Source organism: Ruditapes philippinarum, unplaced genomic scaffold (assembly GCF_026571515.1).
Source record: "Ruditapes philippinarum isolate M1 unplaced genomic scaffold, ASM2657151v2 ctg121_1_1_1_1, whole genome shotgun sequence".
Taxonomy (NCBI): domain Eukaryota; kingdom Metazoa; phylum Mollusca; class Bivalvia; order Venerida; family Veneridae; genus Ruditapes; species Ruditapes philippinarum.
Genome location: NW_026861840.1, coordinates 171,067 through 197,040, shown reverse-complemented (window position 1 = coordinate 197,040; position 25,974 = coordinate 171,067). Strand labels below are relative to the sequence as shown.

At 30.4% G+C, this 25,974-nt stretch overlaps 2 protein-coding genes across 5 annotated transcripts in view; one reads left to right on the top strand and one right to left on the bottom strand.

The window, feature by feature from the left end:
* The window catches only part of LOC132717014 (sodium/hydrogen exchanger 10-like), a 219,547-nt gene that overhangs the window by 132,720 nt on the left and 60,853 nt on the right, over positions 1-25,974 (bottom strand). The gene's annotated exons all lie outside the window — the stretch shown is intronic.
* LOC132717013 (atypical chemokine receptor 3-like) overlaps positions 1-25,974 on the top strand; it is a 32,931-nt gene that overhangs the window by 4,331 nt on the left and 2,626 nt on the right. The window lies entirely within an intron of this gene.

Here is a 25,974-nt window from a genome sequence, read left to right as displayed (position 1 = left end):
GACTCAAGTTTTGAAGTGGCCCCAACATTAAAACATATACCTGCCATTTCACTCAAAGTCACGTGATCTAGGACAAGGACGTAGCTAAGTCCAGTTGAAAAAGTTATTCCTTGCAAGTGTTTCCTTGCGAATCCGGCAATCATTCATAATAAATAGCGTTAACCATGTTCTTATTTAACCTTGACATAATAAATAGTTTTATAAAGAACTGCACATGCTAGCAGTATGCATGCGTGAACAGAGCTTGCTTGTAATTAATTATCTAGAATAGATAATTACAATAAAACTTGCAACCTGTCACCTGGGTTGTTTCACTTTTCAATGGAACACTATTTTTAGTTATTTATTGTCCTTTTATCATGTAATTTGCAGAGAACAAAAATACTTTTTCCCAATTAATTAACAAGTTCAATCGACCTTTTTCCATATTTTCAAAATTGTCTTTAACCTTTTTTTGCATATTAAGTTATAAACATAAGAATAATTTCTAGCAGTAACATGCATTATTATAGTTTTTAGGTTAATTATCTATTTCTGCTTTACCATCAAGTATTATAATTGCCTCTAAGTCATGCAACCAATACTATCAAAATAAATTACAATGTAAATTAAAGTTTACTGTTTTTGTGTTATTTCTGGTGTTGGTGGGCATGTCATTGTGATTGTGTATTGTCTTGGTAAATTCACATCATATTGTTGCATTGTCATGTACGCGTACTGTATAGTGTGCCAAATTTTTTTTATCTTAAACTAAGTTATGGTAAACAACATTCAGATAAGTAATGTATACGTACTTTAAATACTTACTAAGAATGAAAAATACAAATATTTTGTGACCTTAATGTAAATATTCGGGGAGAATATTTTGTCAAAATTTCCACTTCCTTGTACGCACTTTCCCTAAGCAAATACCGAACATTAATGTAAGTGTCAAGCGTCACCATTATAATGTTCTGTATTACTTCCTTAATTTACTTTATAAAATGTGAATTAAACAGATAACGACCCGGGTATAGCCTAGACTGCAATAGAGGGAATTGATACCTTGATTATCAAGTCACTGAACAAATTGTCGGTCTTCCTTGTCTGAGAAATATTACAGTGCGAAATGTAAACGAGGACGGTATTTTAGGATATGCTTGTCAAAAATGTAAGAATTTACATAAACAATGAATACAAAACTATTAGAATACCTTTTTTACGAATGTCTTAATTTCAAATGTTGTTAATTATTGTTGCGGTGAACTACTGGCTTGGATAATAATGATAATTTTAAGCATTTCATAGAAGTAAATAGATAACATGTTTTGTATTTTGTATTCTCTCAGAAAAATATTGTTGAGAATGAAACTTATATTATTTATCTATTTATTTTTAATAGTTATAATTGATCTTTTATATCAAGATTTTGGCTTTGAATGAACTTTTCTATAATAATGTATTAAGAATATTTATTTCAATATATTCTTTTTTTCCTGTTATATATTTATGCAATTTAATAAACCAAAGATAATTCAAACATTTTGTAGCAAACAAAACTATATTTCGGACAACATCATTCTTACAAATCAGAGGAAATCTGTAACATTGGACTGATTTGGCATCATATACAAAAGAAAGATAATTGGATTCAAGATAATACCAATCTTGTCATAAACACATTTCCTGTTCAAGTCCAAATAACTGCCTCTGTTGACAGAATCATTACAAAAAGTAGGGATACCAATAGAAGGTTAGGTTAATAACAAGATCTATAATAACAAGAAACGTTACCCTTACAAACCTTCCAGTGACCCGAAACAGGAAACAATATTGTTAATAAACGACTGGAAAACGTTTTTTTCTTCTTTTGAAACGCTCTTTTTTGATAGGAAAAAACAGTTTAAAAGTTGCTTTGCAAAATTCATTTAAAAGATTTTTTCAGAATAATACTATAAATATGTGATTATTGGTAAGCAAAAATGAAATAGAAGTAGAGTGCTAATGTTTCCGCACAAGAAGTTACTAAAATACTCCTTTGACAAAATTGTTTTGATAATCTGTCAAAGAAAAATTGCCACAAGTTTTTATTTATTTATTTATTTATTTAATTTTACATTTTTAATATAAAACGTTACATTATTGCAGTATGTTTTAATCTTAATTGATTATACATTGTATACCTTTATTATACATTGTATACCAATGGCAATGTTTACCGTATGAAGTCATACAAGGAGTAACATTTATAATTAAAAGATGCATGAAATGGGTTTATTACAAGACAGGAAATTGTATGTTACATCAATATCAAAATTCTTAGATGATTATATTCCAAAACTGTTGCATTAACACACTGAAGACAAAGTACTTTACATCACGCCTCCTTTAAATATCGAGATAGAAACCTGTCAGACAAGAAGCCAAAATAATCTACCATGCACAAACAAGTTCAAAATATAAGAGATGCATGCCATCAGATATTCAGTGTGCCAACGTGAAGTATACAGGTCGGAGATTTCGTTTCAGTGTTGTCTGATATTTTGTTTGACATTTTCAGTTGTCAGCTATTCGTGTGTTTTATTTGCATGTGTATTTATATATCAAGAAAACTGTGACTACTTCACTAAGATTCGTAAATGGCCATTTGCTATTTTTAAGACGTTTAATTTTTAAAAACATGATACTGCCAAAAGTTTTGGTTTTAGAGCAGACCGTGTAGGAAAAATGTCAAATAAATGGTGTAATGTTTTGTATAAACACATTTTCAAAAAAAGTTTGTTATGAATGTTACTAGCATGAATGAACAATTTTCAAAAACCTTTTCTATTTCCAAACATGCTTTATTATATTTCATTATGTCGACTGTGATAAAAGATTATTATTTTTTGCTTAAAGTTTTTAATAATTTTTTTCTTGATTAATCCTGACTTTTATATGTCACTGAAATTACTTTAAAGTCTATTCTCCACATTCTTACATTTTTGACAGAGAAAAGGGTTTTTTATTTCTATAATGACTTTTTGTAGGAGTTAAATATTGTTTTGATAACATTAAAAACGAGGGGTTTCAAAACATATACCGATGTGTGTTTTCTTTTCTTATATTTGTTTTCATATATTTAAATTTTCGTTTTTTCATTTCTTCGATGAATTAATATTTTGGATGAAATAGTTGAAAAGTGCCGTTGAAGGTTTTCGTTGTTGCTCTTAAAACATGCTGAACGTGGTGAATTATTAATATAGAGGATGTTAAAATGGTCCATTAAAATGTAATTGGTAGAACGTGTGATGGTGTCTAATTTATACACATTTACATAAAAACGGGCTTACATGGAGTAAAAGAATAAATATTTAAATGCACATTCTTTTAGTACACTAAAGATAAAAGAATCTTTCCAATATCTCATGTTATTAAGATTTTTCGCACACCTTGAAAAATTTCCAGGAAGGTGGCAAAATTATTGTTGAAATATTATATGAACCAACTTTAGCAGTTGTAAATAAAAAAAAATGTGTCATAATTTACTATAAAGTTTGAGTGTCTCTTAAAGTGTCTGGAATACTTAACTGTCTATTGAAGCATGAATTGAGTAAAAACTAAGAGCACAACATAATGTTAACACTAAACCTTATGCATTCACCGCAATCATCAAAACAGTTTTTACACTACAAATAATTTTATTTCAAGATAAAAAAAACACTTCTCCGACAATTACAATGATTCTTTTTCAGAAAAGAATAATCTATGGCGGCAGACCTTTACTTCCTTAAGCAATTTTAACTTGTTATCCTGCTTATTCTATTTTTTAATTGGACACACGTCTGCTTAAGCCATTGTTCTCTGCTCTTCACCTAATCCACGGACATGTCAATGATACTTGTTAAATCATTATTACCTTTTCCCATATTGTATTATCCGTTATATTTTACAAGGCAATTTAAATGCTATTATGTAATTTAGGCTTTAAAAATATACAATAATTATGTATATTTTCCCGTTTTAAGACTCAAAATAATTACTTTATTGCTAATAATTTTTCACCGTAACCTCTTCTTATATTATGAAAGTCTGTTTCCTATATTAGAGAAATTGATTTAGCTAGAAATTTGTCAGAGTTGTGATTGTAAATGCGTTGCTCAAAGGACATAAAACCTACGACGTTTCTGGTAGAAATGACTCTTAACTTATACTAGTACCGAAACTCTTCTGGTTATAAAATATGGGCGAAATAAGTTGCCTATACTGGCGCTATTTCCATTATTCCTTTTGAACAGACTCTTAAACTGAGTCTTGAATTGTCTTTAATTATTGTTTCCAAGAATTGCAAAGGTTCTACCCATTCCCCATTTTGCAATCAGAACATCACATCGTTAACAATGCTATTCAATAACGTTCGGAACAGTTTTGTAAAGGATTGGCTCGTGTAGAGATGTTGCACTTCTCTTCATATCGTATAAAAAACCGAGTCCTGTTATTGACAATGAATTTGCTTTTGTTTGCATTGCTTTTAAGGGTTTTCTCTTTCCATTTTTTCCATCAGAGTATATTTTTTTTAATTACAAAAGAAGGAACTTTAACTTCCCCGACTTAAAGAAACACAATTCCATATTCAATATGAATAATAATCCAATTTCAGCTGATTTCAAATTGTTTTGCAGAATGTGTCGATTAAATAACGTTTTAAGTCTCTTTCAAAAAGATAAGACATTTTGTTTGGTTTGGTTTTTACGGCGAACCAACACAATTAAGGTAATTTAAAAGATAGGAGACAAAACATGTGATATTATTTTTTGTACAAATGTTTGACATAAATGTTGTTACTGTATGACATACCCAATACTGGATTCTAAACGAAGACACGCTGTCAGATATCTGCATGTAAATGAACTTTAAAAGAAGGAAACAGACACATGACTGATTTTCAATTTTCTTTTCTACAATTTAGTTATAATACGGTTTTAATCGAATAATTCTAAGGAAAGTTTTGCATCAATTGAGCGATGCTTTCAGATTGATAAAGTAATTTTTGACATGTAATAAATAGGTAGAGATTATCAATTACGTAAACAGACAACTCTGCATAATTTGATTAAGCCTTTAGCACGTTATGTTATAAAATAGAATACTCGTTTTAAAATGACACAAAACATCAGATATTCTAGCTATGTCACACGCAAACCTTTACTTCTTTCAATTCATAAAAATCATGATTACATTTGATACTCATTAAGTAACAAAAACATTTAATATGTACTGGCACTATATATCTCTCATCTTTTTAAAATATTTATATATATGAGAAAAAAGTGTCGGTCTCCCTAAGAAAACGAAAAACCTAACAATTCACTCCATAACAGTAAAATTTCAATGTTAAAACTTGTGCAGTTATTTAGATTTGTTGTAAGTAAAAGGTGATACGTAAGTGCTGAAAACCACTTTAAAGTATTTAATCGACCTTGCTTATTCTTCCTAAAAAGCACTGGTTCTCATATAATTCATACAGGTTCAGTTCCTAGAAGCATGTTTCAAGCCGTGCCGTTTCGTAGGTAACGGTATCCTATTCTAACATATCAAATAAGTAACAATTGATGAGTTGATAGTGCTATACATATTCTGATAAAAGTATTGTTTTATCTATGAAAAAAATAATTAAGAATATTGGATGTTTCTAGTATCCATGGTTACGACAAAACACATAATAAAGAGTGTAAATGTACCACCATTGCAATATTTACATTTATCTTTAAAACTATATTGCTTTCATTGGTTAAATTGGTTTATTTAGGTTTCAATTCAAACCCCTTCCTGTTGTTTAAATACCAACTTGAATTTCTTCGAAAAAATCAACAACAAAAAATCGAGACTAGCAAGAACCATCAGGATCGCGTACCAATGAAAACAAAAACGAGAGCATCGCACGAGTTGTTTACGCTCGTGAATTAGAATTCTAAAATAAATATTACATAATTATGCCCTTGTCTAAAGGTGACTGCAATTCTGAGACCTCAACTCTTAGAAGCAATCCCTCAGGCGCCACTAAGGGGCACGAGAATGTCAAAGCCGCAGATGATCACTCTGTCGTCTTGATATAAATTTTCATTTGCCATTTGCAGACGATACTTTATCATTATCAATTGGTAAATATTGTATTGGTATAAATTGTATTGGTTTTATCGTTCGTTATACATTAAAACATTGTAGGGTTGTTTTTTTTAAACAATATAAACAGAGAATAGAATGTGTCTGTGACTACATCTATTACGCATTAGAATAAAGAGTAAATCTTTTGCAAATCGAAATAAAACAGGTCTCGATAAGACATCAATACATTTAAAATTAAATGACAAACGATACGGATATTGATTTCATTGTCATCAAACATTTCTATAATTGAGATTCGCAGACATGAAATGTCTTATTAAAACGATTTGTTTGTCTCGAGATAACAGTTCATTACCTAATAAAAACAAAAGATGAGTAGTTTTAATCTATTGTTTAATTCAATCGTTCAAGTATAAAATGTAATGATCATTCTTTCAGACTGATGTAAAATCAGTTTTTTATCGTAAGAACAGATATTTTTGTGAAAGGTACCATTAATATATTAATATCGTAAAAAGTTTCAATTTTGCCATCGCCTTATCGGTTTAAACTCCGTCTATTTTAATTATTTTATGACGGATCCCGAGATATCAAGACATCATAACCGACGTTGGCAAAACTATTTCGAATAAGAAGTTTTTGTCCAAGAATTCATGCTTCATGTATTTTCTGAAAAATGCCTGGACCCAATATCGGCTGTAAGATCAACCATTGAAAACACTGAATTAAAATGGTATTGGTAAACGCACAAAACGACAAAATTAATAATTTTACAATCTCGGTTTGTCTAAGACTTTCCCACTGCCCACCCCATCCCCCGATCACACACACTAACACTCACCTTAGCACCGACTAAAGCAGAACTCAATATTCAAACGTAAACATTCGGTTTAATTACATAAAATTTCTGTATAATAAGAAATTTTGAAACATCCGCTGAAATGTTTATATACAACGTTGAATGTACGGCGTTGGTTGGTTACGGAACATTCAATTTGACTTTCCGTTATATTATATAAAAATCGACCTGCAACTTTGTTTCAAATTTTCTATGATGACCGTTATTTAATGTTTTAATGTTATCTTATTACCAGTGTCGGAAGATATGTATCAAAACAATTTTTAAGATTGAACGTCCATAAGTCTTAGCCCAGACAATTTAACTGTCACAAAAAAGAATAATAATTACTATTATTAACAAAAAACAGTGGAAAGGAACACTATCATGTCAATTGTGATTTTCTTCTTGTATAAAATAGAAAACACATATGTTTATGTGTTCACAGTAAGCACAATAAATTTCTTCTCGAACTAACCAGATGAAAGAATTGATTATCTAATTACAATATTATTTCTTTAACTCTCATATTTTATAAATATGATGTATGACTTTTTAAATGAATAATCAACATTGCAATAGTGTTAAATATTCAAAAAGACAGTTAGTCCAATTGTATACATACTATATTATAGAGTACTTAAATTTTGTAAACATACGTTAACGATCATAGTCATAAACAATATAACATTAAAGAATTCCAAGTCAGTAAAACAGCTAAAAGATAGGATATTAAGTACCAGATAACAATCACGTCGCGTTTGATGTAAAGAAAAACAGATAAATTTGTTTTGGCGTTCTATGTCATTAACAATTGATTTTGTATGGTAGGTGTTTCTAAGTGGTTTGTATTTTTATCTTTATTTTATTTTTATTCCATCAAATAAGCGTTTTTATAACATATGTTAGCTTTGAAAGTACGCAATTTAACGACAGAAAACAATAACGAATTTGCCAAGCTTTCTATTTTTTCACCTGCTGTAAACAATTTATGTCTGTCAGAAAGAACATCATGAACCATTTCTAATCAAAAGTACTTTACAGCATATTTCATGCAAACATACTTTATTATCTATTACTGGCACAAAGGCATTTGTCTTAAAAGAACGCATAGCTTATAAAACAACAAAAGATCTTTATTTTCGGGGTTGTTCTTGTGAGAGCATCATGCTATTGATAATGTGTTACATGAAAACATTAGTTAAAAATAAACTGATGTTGCTGAAAGTACATCAGTGTAAGGTAATCAAGTACAGCAGAAAACAGTTTCAAACACCAGGATTGATCAAACAGTTTCAGTCGCAATCATGTATCATACATTTTCCTGTGATTTTTATCAGATAATTCTTTTCACCAACATTCAATTGTTTCATTAGGTGCTATCAACCATCTCTAGTTGATATGTTTGAAATACATTCATTTCTTTATATACACTAAAATTAATTAACAATTTAGGACAACACATTACATGTACTTTTTTCTAATAAAAGACGTCTGGGTTGTAATGATTCTACAAATATTGCATATTGAGAAATTGGATTTTGATTTTTTCACAATATTCCTATCATTCTTAGATTACTTCTATTATATTTCTTCGAAAAATGTTATAAAGAAACCACGAAAGATCGTTTTTAAGTATGTTTTCAGTACTTTTTTATTTAGTTACTACATACACAAGTTAATGGACAAGACATATAAAGGTTTTCCACGAGCTTCGCAGAAGATTGAGATCAAGGATAATGAAATACTGATGTACTATAACGAGAGAGAAAACATAAGGAGTGACACTAATTTCATTGTGCAGCAAAATGGTGAATTAAAAATGTTTCAAGAAAGACGTTCTTGTTGGCTTGAAATCAACTTTCATCTGGTGCTAGAGGGCATAAAACTGCACTTTAGATTTTTTCCCATGAGCAGACTCGATAAAGTCGTGTTTGTAATTGCCATCTTTCTTTTTATTGTTGCTTTATTGTTATGTTTTTATGTTAATTTTAAATTTTGACGTTTGATAATTAATCATTGAAATATTGAATATACGTATATGCAAAAAATAGTGATCTGTCAAACTGCATTTAAACTTGCATTACATTACGTTAAGACATACTGCATGTTTAGTGTTCAACCCTTTTACAGTTGGACACTACGCTTTCCTCTTTTGATTGCATCTGACGGACCAAGTGGGAGACTCTATGATGGATAGTTCGTAAAGCCCTTATGGGACTGAATTGTCTTAATGTTCGTCTTCTGCCTTGCTTCGTCGGGCCCTTGTAGGTGATTTTCTTGTTGCTCTGTCTTCCTTTAGGACATTGAGTACTTTTGTTATGGTCATTGGGTTTACTTTTATATGTTTCTACATGATCATTTTAGTGTTTTACTTATTTAACCTTTTGTAACCATGACAACTGTTAGAATTTCACTTTGCGGGGATTCATTTTATTTACACTGTCTCGTTTATAGGAACATGGTGGGGCTAAGAGCGAGGTTTGGTGCACCATAAACCGGTTTAAACTCCCCAGCAGTCATTATTATGCTGCTGACCGTTCCAAGACGGCGCCCCACTTCGTTCCTCAGATGTATGTCTTATGTTGTTTCATACTGTTTTGGTGACACTTTTGCTTGTGTCCCTTGTTGTTTTCTCGTCTACGGTAAGTATCTTCCCCATTGCCTCTAGTTTTTATTTCTTTGATTACTCCCCACCCCCTCCCCCCCGGTCTCCTGTCCCCTTCCCCTTTGTGGGCCTATTTTTATTTTCTTTGAATTCCTAATCAGTTACAAATTAATTATCATTTAATGATTAACTTGTCCGTGCTCTGTCTTTGCCCTGTCCTGTTTTTGTTTGGGGTCCCCCTGGGCTCCTTGCCATTGGTTCTTGTTGCTGGGTCATGTGGGGGTTGCGTTCATTGAACGCCGCCTTTCCTTGTTGATCTTGTTTATCATATTTTAAGACAAATGTTCCCTTTCAAAGTTGCGGAAACAATAAATTGTGAATTCAAATATAATTGATTTGCTATTCTTATGGATTTTTATACAGAATAAATAAGAATGTAACACATAAACGCTTAATATGAATTCGACAGGTGAATGTTATAAGTCTCCCAATTATTGAGATTTCTTCATAGTCTAAATGGCTTCACAACGATTTCGCCGACGTGAAAAATAATCATGGCCATATACCATATTTAGTCCAATGTACAAGCTTACTAATTGCTAGGAAAATAACTAACTGAACTATGAATTTCAGAACTAACACTTATAAAGTAGATTTTGATAATGAGAAGAAACCTAGTTTTTCAAGTAAGAGTGTCTTTAATATGGTTTCACTATAATATAAAAACTGTCTGCAAGAATAATGTGCTTTAAGCGAAGGCCTTGTCCATATCAAAAGTGCATAGTTTTTATTGTATGTCTTTGTAATTCTTTTGTATGTGCTTTTTTGTAGTACAGTTGAGAAATCAACCAAAGTTTAGTAAAAGTCAATTCAAAATTAAGGTAAAACATGATATATCTCAAGAACTGTATTCTAAAGAGCAGAGATCATCGCCAGCAAGGAAACAACAACGATTACAATTTACTGTTAAAGTACATGCACCATTTGAAATTGAGTCGTTCTATTCAACATCTTATAGTTCCATGTCTGAAACAACTTTCATGATCAGCTGACTGAGCTTCAAAATATCATTTGCTCACTGAATAATTAACTTTCCTGGCTGTTGAAAAAAAATGTTTTTCTAACAATATTATTACCAGTTTAACATATTTTTTATTCTGTCTGTTTCTTAAATATATGGAAAAGTTAAAGAAAATTATTTATCTATGTTAAAATGACAGGTTAAGTCATGGAAATAGATGTCATTACATCATGAATTTTTTAAAGACACATACAAATCTTAATTCATTTAAATTCATTATTAAGTTATAGTAGTACACGTAACTCTAAAGGTTACATGATAGCTATTTGTGAAGATGTAATCGATTTATAAATGTCGGTTTTGAAAAAAAAATATAATCATATCATCAGTGGCACGGATAATATTCAGTGTGTGTTTGATTTCTAAGTGTTATTTCGCTTCTATTAAAAAGGTAGAGTTAGCTTAGAATACACATTAACATCGACATAATGTATGTATTACTCCACTTAAGTGACGTTAAGATGATGGACGATAGAATAGATGATAATCCAGAAAGAAAACTTTCGATCAGGCGATAGAAATATGAAAAAAAAAATAGTTTACATACCAAAATAAGACATTTTTTAAAGGTTGCTTAATAATAAAATATTTAGATATGATACCTCGATATCAAAATCTACTTTGAAATCTTCCTGACTGGGAACAAAATCTTGGAGTAATGAAGCCCTGCTGTTTACATATACCTGTTTCTACGTAAGATTTAATTTCAATAAACCACAAAACAAAATTCAATTTGATAAGGCTGAACTGCAATTACCAAAGATGTTAGGAATTTTGATAAAGGTTTATCATGTATTTTATCAGTTTGTACTAAATTTATGTAGGGAAATCTTTTAATCAATTGATCGTCTTCTAAAAAAAGCATAAAAACTGACATTCTGAAATAAATGTTACTGATAAATAATTTCTACGTATGAGTGTTCAATCATAGCGGACTTTTGGAGGATTATACATTGCTTATCAGTTGTATTTGTATATATGAAACAATTCACATATTAAAGTAAATTAGTTCAAATAGTTTTCGAGCCCTTGATCTATCCAAAAACAAAAATTGATAAAACATCAGTCTGTCATTTCGATTCGGCCGATCTTCAAAAATCCCGAGAATCAACAGGTCATTTTAAATTTGTACTCTTCAGAAAAAGAATCAATGTAAAATGTAAGAAAAAAGTACTAGGGTTTGTTGCACAAAATCACTTTTTCTTTTCTTCTGTTATGTTTCAAATACAAGCTTACAAAAATCTTAAAACTCTTGTGCAGGTAAAAATTTTCCACGTTGAATATCAAAGATATTCATCTTTGTTTACGTTTGCTACTTTTATGAATAATTATTTCAATGCTTCTTCTCGAGTTATAAGCATCAGGCATTCTCTGGATCCATCATTAAAATATAAAATAAAAGATACCTCATTATCTTTGATACTTCATCCTGCAATATGCATAGTTATATATGTATTAATATACTATTGTTGCCGGCAAAATGTAACACAAAACAAGAGCTTAACACTTATACGGTTTGAACAATAATAGGTACTCAAAGACTGAAAATCTAAAAATACTCATTATGTTGAATGTTAAGACAGCGGCCTTTCATTTTCTTAAGATTTTTCCTATTATTTTTTTTCATTTCATTGCTTTCACCTGCGTAGAATTCCATCGCACAAATTGTTTCCAGAAATATGTTAATAGAGTTATAATGTTTTAGATAATCAGATGTAGTTTCAAGTGCGAATAATACAGAAAGAATAAATTGAGTGTTTATCGCCTTTATTTAAGGGAATCCAAACATTTACTTTGGACCGTTGGGGAATTCTCTTTTCAGCCACATCTGTTATCTGGTGCAATATTACAGAAATAAACTTGAGTAATGATTGATTTGTATTACTGAAACACTTCTAAAGGGCAACGTACTTTCATTCAATATAATGCCCACACTAGTCTAATCAAGATTATATCAATATTTTCGTGAGAATTGGAAAATCCAATATGTATGGACACAAATATTCTTTACTGAAATAATTCAAGCATTATCAAATCTAAACTTATCGTTTAAATGTATTATTCATTTTCCAATGAAACGTTTTTGACGGCTATAAAAGACTTAAAACCGATCATAATTAATACAACTCTCTAGTGCGATGTAAATTCTGATCATTTGTTTGGTACACGTATGATAAATAGTACAGCGCATTATGTTTTTGAATATTTTCGTCTTTAAAACATTGTTTAGATATTGCTCGGATATGATAGGATACTTTATTAAATGAATGTCATGAACTTGCTAGGGTCTATGATATATTGTATCGAGATAATTCACTAACTGAACTTTTTGACTCAATCCCATCCAAAACATTGACCGATTATTTAAATGTAAACTTCTAAACTTTTTAGATTTAACTTACTCATTTTATGAGCTTGTACTCACTCATTTTAGGCTAAATCATCATGTTTTGATAATTACAGTGTTCGACGCGATATGACCAGTTATATCAATATGTCGTTTAACACAAGCAAGTAATTTTATCGATTACAACATTTTTGGAGTTTTTTTTTCTAGGAAGCTATAAATATAGTTAATATATTACAGAAAGTAAACAGTTGTTTTAATTGCGAATAATACATAAAGAATATCAATAATCACTAGTAATATGGCATTTTCGCTCAATGTTATCAATCATAAACATTTCCACGTTGAATTATCCTAAATGGTCAATTGCCATCAAAACAAGTATTCCAATCTAAATTACATTTATTAAATGGCTTTTAGCCAAACAGATGTATCATTGTGAACATTCTTGCAAAGAGAAATGTAAAAAAATGTTCTTCTATCTTTTATCACTGATCATTTATCTTTCATGTCGCTCATGCATCGTTTATCAGCTTGCAAATTTATTTCGGTTATCAAAATTGAAATGTCGGTTTAAGAGACATGTTTAAAAATAAACATTTAAACTTAAATTTCGTCCAAGTCATGTAAAAATCATTTATTTGAATGGAACCATAATTAAGGTTACGAAAATTCAATTCATATAATTTAGTAACTTTGATTTAGTAATAAGTGACTTCCACATCGGTTTTCCAAAATCCCAAATATATTAATAGCTAACTCTAAAATTAGGTGTAAATACAAATGGCACTGTCGATTGCATTAACTAGTGCGGTGCCCCTCTCATGATTAACTGTTAGAAAAAAAAAATATCTCTTTACTACTGACGATAACTAATCACACCTCCCTTCCATTTTGCTTAATCTCAAATAAATAGATTCATAACGCTATTAAAGAAATACTTGTGTTTTAGGCAGATGACATTAAGATTTTTTTTCTATTGATGAACTGATTATCATTTTATCAGTTGAAGGTCATTGTTCAGATGCGAATATCTTAGTTTCTAAGTTGATGTTTGGGAACCAAATTTTATTTTACTCTTAATGACTAACAATTTGGGTTGTTGTTTTTTTTTTTAGAAAATGGGACACATACAATCAATATTAAATATGTAAATATAACCAAGAATATTTATACAAAGAACATTATATTTTTTGTTGTTTTTACAAAGAATCAATCTGCAAGAATGTAACATTTCACCTTTTCGTTTCAATCTAATGCTTACTATTTTAGAAGATTTGGAAATATGTTTTCTCTTCCCGTTATATATCAAAAGGAGTCTGCTGTTTTCTAAATTAATAAATTGCATTGCAAAGCAGTCATTGTCTTTGAGTTAATTCTCTTTTCAGAATGTTTTCACTAATATCCCACTCGGCCATATTTAAGAAGTTAGGATCTTTGCTATTTATACTGTCCCAATGATAATTGCCGCAGGCGACTTTCTCCGCATAATACCTTCATTACACTGATATACTGTTCTTAGTGTTTATCAGCTGAAATGTTAATGATACCACTAACTCAGTCACGAAATGTTCAAGTTTATTTCTCTAATTGATTCTGAATGTCGCTTTATGTTAAAAAGAAACCAAGGGACTTGAATACAACAAATTATTTTGTCATTAATATAAGTGATCAATTAACGGAAATTCTTATCAGACATAAATTTATAAACCAATAGTTATTAAAATCTTATGTATTAAAACAAGAAATTACCTACGTCATGGAAGCTTTATGTTTGCAATGATCTTGTTTAACTTGGGAATGTTACAAGTTATCAATTGAAAGACTTTTTATGCTAAAATAAATGTTTCCATTATAAATTTCTTTCTAGTTATTTAAAGGAAGTCAGAATTCAAGCCAGTATAACAACTTGTTTTAGACTTATTTCGAGTATTGTTCTACTATTAAAAATCTTTCAACTGAAGACTTATCACACAACCAGTAAGCAGAAAATAGGTTGTTCGATTGGTGTTCGACATTATCAATAAAATATGTATTTTACTTCACACTGCATTAACTGTAAACAACGAACTTCAAACATTTGTACCTTGTGATATTCCAACATAAATCATTACTAAATACAGCAATTACGCCTCGTCTTCATTTTGACTGTCAAAAAGCAATAGAAAACATATTTTACTATCTAGCCTCGTTTACATTTCCAGACATTTCCACATTGAATCATAATTGTACTCCATCTATGCTGGTTTTCATTTTTTTACTCGAAGTAAATATTTCAAAATTTTGGTATTGTGAAATTAAGATGTCACTATACATTAATGAGTACAATGCTGATTCTACTGGACTTGTACACAGCTATAATACCTAGTATTTTACTCAACAATGTTTATAAACCTTATCGTATTTCTTCATGTCTTTTGTAAGCTTGTTTCATTTCCGTATTGAGCCGCTTGATTCCCTTTTTTTTCACCTAGAACGTATGTTTCTATAACCACAGACAAAGCTTTCAAAATCGCAGTATTTTTTATTCTATTTTTGCATATATCTTTGGAATATCTATACCAACTAGAACTGCCACTGTCATGGCGTGAATACCCCCGCATACCACTTTGTCAGAATCAGCAGTGGCCATTTAGAGCTCAATGACAACCTCCCCCTGCCAAATCTGAGTTTACTAAGCCAGTGCATTGCTAAGTTATGTAATCTTCATGCTTCAATATGAAAATGTCAAAATCAATACACTGCGGACAGGCATTCTTAAGCAATTTAGGGGAAAAGCTTTTTTTAGCCAGGGTCCCTGTGACCTTGACCTTTGACACAGTCACCGAAAAATCAATAGAGGTCATCTAATGGTCATGATCAACCTCCATGCCAAATATGAAGCCTGTGGGTCAAAGGAATCTTAAGTAATTGGGTGGACAAACTTTTTGAAGTTAAAGTCCATGTGACCTTGACCTTTGACCCAGTCACCTCAAAATCAATAGGTGTCATCTACTAATCATGACTTACCTCCATTCAAAATATGAAGACTGTGGGTCAAAGGAATCTTAAGTAATTGGGCGGATAAACTTTTTGAAGTCAAAGTCCCTGTGACCTTTACCTTTGACCCAGTGACCTCAAAATCAAAAGGTGTCATCTACTTATCATGACTCACCTCCATGCTTAATATGAAGATTGTGGGTCAAAGGAATCTTAAGTTTTGGGGCGGACACGCTTTTTATAGTCAAGGTCCCTGTGACCTTGACCTTTGATCCAGTGATCTCAAAATCAATAGGTGTCATCTGCTGCTCATGACTCACCTCCACACCAAATATGAAGACTGTGGGTCAAAGGAATCTTAAGTTATTGGGCGGACAAGCGTTTTGAAGTCAAGGCCCCTGTGACCTTGACCTTTGATCTGGTGACCTCAAAATCAAGAGGGGTCATCTACTCATCATGGCTAACCTTCCTGCCATATATGAAGACTGTGGGTCAGAGGAATATTAAGTTATTGGGCGGACAAGCTTTTTGAAGTCAAGGCCCCTGTGACCTTGACCTTTGACATGGTGACCTCAAAATCAATAGGGGTCATTTTCTGATCATGACTTACCTCTATGTTAAATAAAAAGACTGTGGTTCAGAGGAATCTTAAGTTATTGGGCGGACAAGCTTTTTGAAGTCAAGGCCCCTGTGACATTGACCTTTGACCTGGTGACCTCAAAATCAATAGGGGTCATCTACCTATCATGACTTACCTCTATGTCAAATATGAAGACTTGGTCTGAGGAATCTTAAGTTATTGGGCGGAAAAGCTTTTTTAAGTCAAGGCCCCTGTGACCTTGACCTTTGACATGGTGACCTCAAAATCAATAGGGGTCATCTTCTAATCATGTCTAACCTCCTTGCCAAATATGGAGACTGTGGGTCAAAGGAATCTTAACTTATTGGGCGGACAAGAAAAAAACCGATGGACGCCCGACGGCCGGAAGGCCGGAAGGACAAGCTGATTCCAGTATACCCCCCTTACAACTTTGTTGTGCGGGGGTATAAAGACCACATGCTACCATAACTTGGAATCTAGGCTATTATCAAACGATGATATGATTAATATGATATAAATGCACGAAGTTTTGTTGCTTTCTATTTTCCAATATTTACGAGAAAAAAAAACAATTAGAACAAGAACCATGCGACCTCTATCATGATACCAACGCCTGGTCCACAGAGCTACTGTTGACTTTGTGATATAAAGTAATAAATCTCGTAAAGTAAACAAAGGTTAGCACTGTTTGGGTCATATATTCAATGTCCTTTTTATAATTTATGCATAATTGACAGGTCAGACAAATCAAACAATAATTTCTTCGTCTCTTTGCATGAAATATAAACAAACTTTTAGTATAAGTGAGGACAGAATGGCTGTTAATTGCAACTAACTTAACAATAGCTACAATATAAAGGACAAATTGTTATGGATATTTTAGAAGCTGACATTTTTTCCTTAAGTTTCTTTTCATTTTTGCCATTAAATGACTGTAAAAACGATGAGTAAATAAAAAGATTCGTAAGATAGTTTGATCAGGTATGTTGTCTCTAATTACTCTAAATGGCATCATTTAAAATACTTGTTTCTTATTTTTTCTATGTGTAATAAGAACCACACAAAAATGGTGCCAATAAAAGAAATGTTTGTAAATGTCAAGTGTCACAGACAGGGTAAAATAAAGGTCGTAAAAAAACATCTCAGGAACCTTTGCAAGAGCCATAAAGCTTGAAGAAGAAAACACATTATCAAAAATTTGTTGATTTTTAAATAACACATTATCAAAAATGTGTTGTTTTTTTTTAATAACACATTCAACTAATAATATACAAAGTAGTGAATAGATGTTTGTTTGTTTTTTTGTTGTTTTTTTTTAATTCTAACTATATTTAGATTTTGCAAATCCTAAAGCCTTGAAGAAATTCAATTACTATTCACGTCCAAAAAGAGCTTTCAAAATATTATATTACTTTTTTCATTTTCATAAACTTGTTTTTCCTCAACCTTTTCTTCCCTTCGTCATATAAAGCAAGTTATAGAACACATCTCACAAAGTCATTCAAGACATATATTTTGACATCTTCTTTGTCATTCACATAGCTTATTTAATTCTATTATCGACTTTACTGGGAATTCATCCCGTACAAAGGGAAAACAAAATATAGAGAATGATGTCATGGAGGATAAAAATTGAATTGAAATAAAAAAAAATCTAATCATTTTTTTTTCTTCGTAAATTGTGTTTCACAAACGATGAAAACGTGAGCTTAGAAATATTCGAATATCTTAAATAATATCTTTACACACCGTACAGAGATACCAGTATATTTTAGTTAATTACAATATTTCACTCTTGTTCAGTAACTTTAAGAAGTATTAACTCCTTCTTAAGGCAAATTATATTCAGCGATTAATGTTTCGTCAACAATAATTTTAGTACATTTGTATAACAAAACCTTTAGGCAAACTAAATAATCAGAGACATTGATAATTAAAAGATAAACGCTGAATTACTAAAAGACCTTAAGATGAATTGACACAGACGGTTTAACAGCATTGACCTAAACAGACCGTACAGATAGATCGTAGTACATGGGAAGATAAAAAAAGACGGACTATCGTCCTGAAATCGTGATGACTGTGAGATCATTATCCAGGAATAAGACAAATGATTTGGTTAATCTTTGTTCTACAATAGAAAAAAGAATCTATTTTAAACGCAAAAGCTTAAGTAAAATCCCTTGCATCACAAAACATCAGGTGTTAGATATCTGTTTTACCTGTTTCAACTCGAATTTAATTTTAACATAACACGAACAAAATTCAATTTCAAATGTTGCAGAGATAAGGATTAGAAGTATAACTTCAATTAGTGAAGATCTTAAGAAATTTGAAGAAGGTTAATCAGACATTTTATCAAACTTTCTAAGATAAATGTTTTTTATAAGAAGATCAAAGATGTATGTGCGTCTAAGCTGGGAATGGTTCACTGATTCCTCTGATGAATAATTCTTTTTAAGGAAGATGACTTTTCAAAAAAACTTAAATGCCTTGTTGTGTTCGTCCTTTAGATATTGCGTCTCCGTCAAGATGTTTAGAAGGAACGACCATATTATAAAAATAATTAGTTTCAAGGTCTAGAGAAAAGATGCAAGCAAATAATATAGTCTTATAGGATTGAAATATGAATTATTTCATTCAAAAGTGTACTTATTTGTCTGGTTTTGAGCTGAATTTAACATATTTTGTCATATCTCGGCGTTTGGTCTTTTCGCAGTTTTAAAAATTAAAAATATAGACAGAAAACAATTATATTGATTAAAAGTTATACATCGAATTGAAAATTTAAAAAGCCCTTTTTTCAATCTATATGATTGTATATTATGCTAACAAACATGTTTTTGAAATAATTTTACTCCAAAACTACCAAAAGAAACTTTGTTATGCTAAAAATTAAATTTTGTCTGTTTCCTTTTAAAATACACCCTCTTTTTATTTTTATAACACAATATCCTTACCATTTTGTACTTTTTCACATGTTGATGTTCAAGAACTTACTTTTTTATTCTGGTAAAATACGAAATACACAAATCAATGCGTTGTATACTAGAATCAAATGACTGAGTATTTACAACACGGTTTGTTTTGCATTAACAATTTTTAAATTGCATAAAAAAGAGAGACACCCCTTGAGACCTATCAATGAAATCAGTCCGCAAAAAGATCTAAAATGTAAAACCAATATCGTAAAACATTGTAAATCAACAACTGATAGGTCTCCAGACAGTTATGCCATCAATGCAAAAAATGAGATATGCGCACAGTCATTTCACGTTGCTCTGAAAAGTCAATAATCCTTAAATAATCCTAAATTTGAAAACTTCACAATAACAAATGAAGTCTCAAATACAGCATAGTCCATAGAAAGCATCAGACAGTATGATCTTCTCATGTTTTATCAATTTACTTTCTTGCATGATGTGTATTGACATCAAGTGTGTTAACCTTAATTTTCTATTAACTTATAGTAAAACTAAAGTTTACTTTGAGTCACTATGAACCATTTTCTTCCTAGAGATGTTATGTAAATATTTAACCTGCTGCAATATTCACATAAACTAGCTTGATATCCAGAATGAAGATAAGTGGATAGTGATTTATTAGTTCTGCAAATATTTCTTATATCACAGATTTGTTAAACAACTTTACGATTAAATAAAACAAAGTATGTTAAAGGGAGTTACTACAACTTAAACAGTATGCAAAATGATTTTAAAATTCACCATAAAATAGATGAATTGCTTGAAATGATAAATCACTTAACAGGAATGCCAACAAAAGCAAAATGGCATTTTAAATACGAATAATGAAAAGTGAAAAAAATCCCTCGAGAGTAGACAAAATTGAAAAAACACTTAGAATGAGAGTGTCTGATAACGACAAAAAATGTAATCTTTTAAGTACCAAATCCAACCCAATACATACAAGCTTAAACATTCGCTGAAGTAAATGATCAAGGAAAAAAGAATAAAATAAACACAAGTAAGATAAAAACATCTTCACAAAAAAGATAAAAAAAATAATTGAGAGAAGTTTGGCGTCATGTAAGAACATTTCAAAATACGACTTAAAGTTTGAAAAACTTCATGTCTACAATTATCATTCAAATATCTGTAAATTAAGTAACAGTCAATGTTGTACATCTTTAATCATTGATTGCTTGATTTTACACTACTGAAAACCTTTGTCAATTAGAATATTTGGTCAAGTCTTTTTTTTCTGTATCCTATTTTGTCAGATGGCTATGCAGTCAATTTGATGCTTTTGAGTAAAATTTGAGCCATTCAATGTACGTGTACATTTAATAATGTTATTTGAAAGAGTTTAAGTTAAATTTTTTACTAAATTAATTGTCACGATTTGATAAATATATTATGGTTGTGCTTTTGCGAGCAAGTATAATCTACAAGCTCTCATAACGTTCTGTAATGAACGGTGCCAATTTAAATTTCATTTTATATACTAAAAAAATTAAAACCGTAAAGTGCACAAAGCCATTTATTAATTACGCGAGGTTAGGTAATAAGTTAAATTTAGCGTCTTATAACTATGTATGTAACGCCAAGGGAGTTCGTCAAATATAATGCAGAAAACAATACACTCGAATATGGCAGGGTGTGATAAAACAATTTTCACTTTAATAGTGAAGCTTTTTTACTGTTATGTATTTCTGAATGATACTAATAAATAATCTTACAAGAGATTAGAACGAATATGTGTTTGGTTTGCTTGTTTGTTTGCTTGCTTTTTCACCAGTATAGACCCAGGCAAGCCTGTCTAATCGTGCAATCTAACCATCTCTATACTGTCGACTGGCCATCTACAAATTTTCATTTTGATATATCTTAAATTGTTAATGGAAGGTTCCAAAACGTAAGCTGCACAATGCCATTTATAATTCTGCAAGAGGTTAGGTAATGAGGAGTATAAAATGTCAATAGTATTCTTATGAAATATGTATGTAGCGCCACGGAAAGTTCGCAAGGATGATAAATCAAGAAAACAATAACACTTCGAATATGAGTTAGGGTGAGATAAAACATATTTGTAATCTTCAATACTTTATTGCCTTTTTCATAATATGTTATGTAATTTCTGGCACATATACCTGGGAAGTTTAAGAGTAATGTCTGGTACAAGACATTTTATAGTGTGTCTAACATGCATTTTTAATTTGTTCGTAATTCATTTGTTTGTACTGTCTGAACTTTTTCATACATATGTTTATCTATGAACGTTTCAAAGTTCAACTTTTATAACTTTTGTTACAATGAAATAACCAATAAAACATAACCAGGAATCATGATTTTTTTTTCTCCGAGCTGAAAGACTGTTTTCACTCTAGTGCTATTTTAATAAGTAAATATAAAAAAATGAATTTTTAACTGGGTGACAATATGAATAAAATTATTATTTGTCACATGTGAAAACATCGTTTACTTTTGTTAAGATTTTTTTCCTCTCTAAATATAAAAGTTAAATAAGATTTTACTTTAAGTAGAAATCAATGTTTATTTTAAGAAAGCATTAAAGCTTATACAAATTCAAATTCATAATTTTCCAGATAGATATATTGAATTAAATGCTTCAATTTTACTGCTTTCCTTTATCAATGAATTTTGTCTACTAACATACTTTCTTCCATGTTGATAATGTTTTCGGTTATGAATAGGATCTGTCATAAAAAACAACATCTTTTAAAATATTACATCTCGAAAACAACACGAAGAAAATTAACTTTCTTAAATCCTATACAATGAAAATATTTTAATAACATTAAAGTTGTATTTAATTGTGACAAAAAAGAATTTTTGTTCCTCTATTTCTTTCTTAAAAATAAATAGCTGAAAAAAGGTTATGTCTCACAAGACAATATATTGCAAACGAAGGAACATGTACACAGTCAGATATTTTGCTGTTGCAGACATAATTCTTAAAACTACGACTATAATTACAAACTACATCCTTTTGAAACAGCTAAAGTATTTCGTTTGTCTGTTATTACCACCTTTATAACATTATCGTCAATAAATTCTAGTAGTTTTTACACATAAGTTTGTTTGCAATTTGAAAATAAACTGCTAGGTGAAAATTTAATAAAAAATAAATGTAAAAATTGTTGACAAAAAAGCAGAAGAGTGCGTGCGTGCGTGCGTGCGTGCGTGCGTGTGTGTGTATGTGTGCTTTCAATGTATATACATTACAACCTATACATAATATAATATACATTTTTTCCGACGTCTTTCGCTTTTTATTTTGTATTTGTTGATGTTTCTGCTATTTTGTCGTATTGATTTTTTTCTTCTAACATTGTTAAAAGCATGTTTGATTAATATATCTTTAAAAGCAATACATGGTCGTTCAAGAAATTTTGTTAGCAGATACCTCCAATATGTCTCTAAAAGAAGAATCGTGTTGATAATTGCCATTTGATAGCGCACTTTTGTTTATAGCTATTCTCTCCTTAAGACAAATTAGTGATAATATGATACTGAAAGTGCGGACATACAATTCAATATAGAGTTATTTTATTCTTCGATTGTTCGACATAAAATTAAATTAATTTTGTTTTAGCTTTTAGCTAGCCTGTGTCGCGGTGATCCAATCTCATTTTATATGTTCAGTCGCTCCTTATAAACAACATAAAACTGCCATTCAAAAAGAACAATACCGAAAATAACGAGAAAATGAAGGCACTGTGTCCTTTTTAGCAACAATGTCAACACGATTAACAATACAAAGCAATCTCAAAAGCGATACAATATGACTTTTAAAAAAGACTCGTATGTTGCATGAACTTATTTTCCCTAATATAATTATATATACAAGTATAAAGAAGGTAAACAAGAAATGTGACAATGCCCCGAACACGGTTTTCAATTATCACCACTGTAGAAAGTTTTGTTCTGGTTGGAATACAAATACAAGCAACGTTCTATGTAACTAAATGTAATTTAGGAATTTAAGCGATCCCAAGCGAGGTTTACACGTAACTTTCTATACACCAAGTTTCATTGAACTATCTCATTCCAAATTCTAGTTGTTGATCGGCAACTTATTTTCTATTTCTATGAGCAGTGACCTTGACCTCAACCCTATAGGGGTCAAAAGAAATCCAAATCGAGGTGTTTACATGCTTTGCCAAGTTTCATTGAAAAATCTCATCACAAACTCTAGTTAATGAAATGAAACCGATTTCTTTTTAAGTAACAGTGACCCTGATCCTAGGCGAAGTCTTTATATAGGTTTGCTTTACACCAGGTGCCATTGAAATATATCATTCAAAACTCAAGTTATTGACCGTAAATCAATGTCCTGCTTTTTTAAGAACAGTAACCTTGGATTAAACCCTAGCGATCCCTACCGAGGTCTTTGCTATGTTACAAGTTTGATAAGTGAATCTGTACTTAAGTAATTGACCGAAAACCATCTTGTTTGACGTCCGTCAACAGGTTCAAGACACCCCCTACGTCAATACGATAGAGGTGAATATTTCCTTATGTGTGTAGCAAACTAATTTTAATTATCCAACAAGGGGGCTATAACTCAGAGACTTAAAACTAAACACTACATAAAAGCTAATTACTCAGTTGATAAAGAGATTTTACTTTCAAGATGTTTATTGTCTGCTTTACAATAGCCGTGAATGAAAAGAAATGTTTTCAGGCACGAAGTCTTATAGTATGGTTTCATTTACAGAACACGCAAAAAAATTAGAATGACTTATAAAACAGAAAAGTTTTTGCCAACAATGAAGTTTTTAGACCTGATACATTTGATCAAGGTGGAATTTTGCAAAGTGTTGAAGATTGAACTTTCATATCTATTTAATGGATAAATATGTTTTGTTGCAGCTTTTGTTATTATGGAATTCTGCGTGAACATTGAGTATTGTGAATGGAGAGCAAACAAAATAATTCTCAGACACTTAAGTAGCCCTATAATAATTTGTACCGTTAGTAGGGATACAAGTCTCTAAATAATTACACAGCACAAAAAAAACATAGATGTAATGCGTTCATAAGTACTTGTTACTTATGGCAGAAATCGTGTGGATAGAAACCAGCGTTTATGTCTATTATGTGATAAAAATGATGTAGAGGACGAATACCATTTTGTGTTAATATGTCCGATTTATTTACACTTTAGAAAACGTTTCATTAAACCATATTTTTATAATAGACCAAGTGTTCATAAGTTTGTTAAATTGATGCAATCTTCTAATAGGCATACACTGCTAAATCTTGGTAAATTTATATATGAAGCTTTTGCATTGCGCAAGACTCTAGTTAATTGGTGATACAATGCAGTATATTTTACTAAGTTTTTGTTAAATATATTTTCGTTTTTGTATTTCAATATATTCTTGAAGAATTATAACAATCTATTGTAAACTCTTTAACTATACAACTTAACTAAAAAGCAAACTTAATTAAATATATGATATTATTGCAATTCTGTATGTACTGTACGATGGCAGGAATTTATATATACAATGTTCAACCTCCATTTAACACTCGTGGAGCGATAATAATCAATATTTCTTTTTCTTTTTATATATATTTTTTTTTATTTTACACTTCTACTTTCACGTATACATGTATGTCAATGGAATTTGTATGATGATGATCTGTAACTGGTCAAATCAATAAAATGTATTGTTGTTGTTGTTGTACTTATCATAATTACAAGGAAGTCGGCATAAAAGATTCTTTTCATTTTTGTGCAAAATCGTGTGCTAAGTGCGAAGTACTTTAAGACTTCCGTGTGTGTTGGAAAACAGAATCGAATGTATTCATATTTATATTAGGATTTTTATATATAAAAAAAACATATAACCATCCTTGAGTTTGCTTCAAGTTTTCTACTTTAGAAAATAGCAATGGCAAATTAGTAAAGCATTGAAAACAAATTTATCGCAAAATAAACGCAACCTTTCCATTTTATTTTTTATTTTTAACGCGTACAATTTTTTATATAATTCCCTAAACATGACATGGCAAAAACTAACCGAGAGCTGTTTTAATTCTGCAGTAATGTATTTCTCAGATGTAAACAATGAACTGTTATTATTCACATTTATTTCAAGAAACAATATGAGTTTAGAAACAACTAAATATATAATTCTGGGCCTTTTCGTCTGTGTTGAATCATTCTTAAAATAACTGACTCATTCTTTAAAAAAATACATTCTGATTGTTTTATAATAAGAAAATAAAAAGCATTTAAATATTTAAATTAGAAAGAATAGCTGTTTTTAGAAATTTGCTTATTTTTTTCGTTAAAATACTCTCTATGATTCCGCCGTAAAGTATGTTGCAGTAAAGTTGTATGTATTTAAAATAAAACAATTTTAATGCTTATTCTTAACAAAAATTAACAAAAAAGAAGAAAAGAATATAAATCAGCAGCAAAAACGCCGTAACGTATTTGA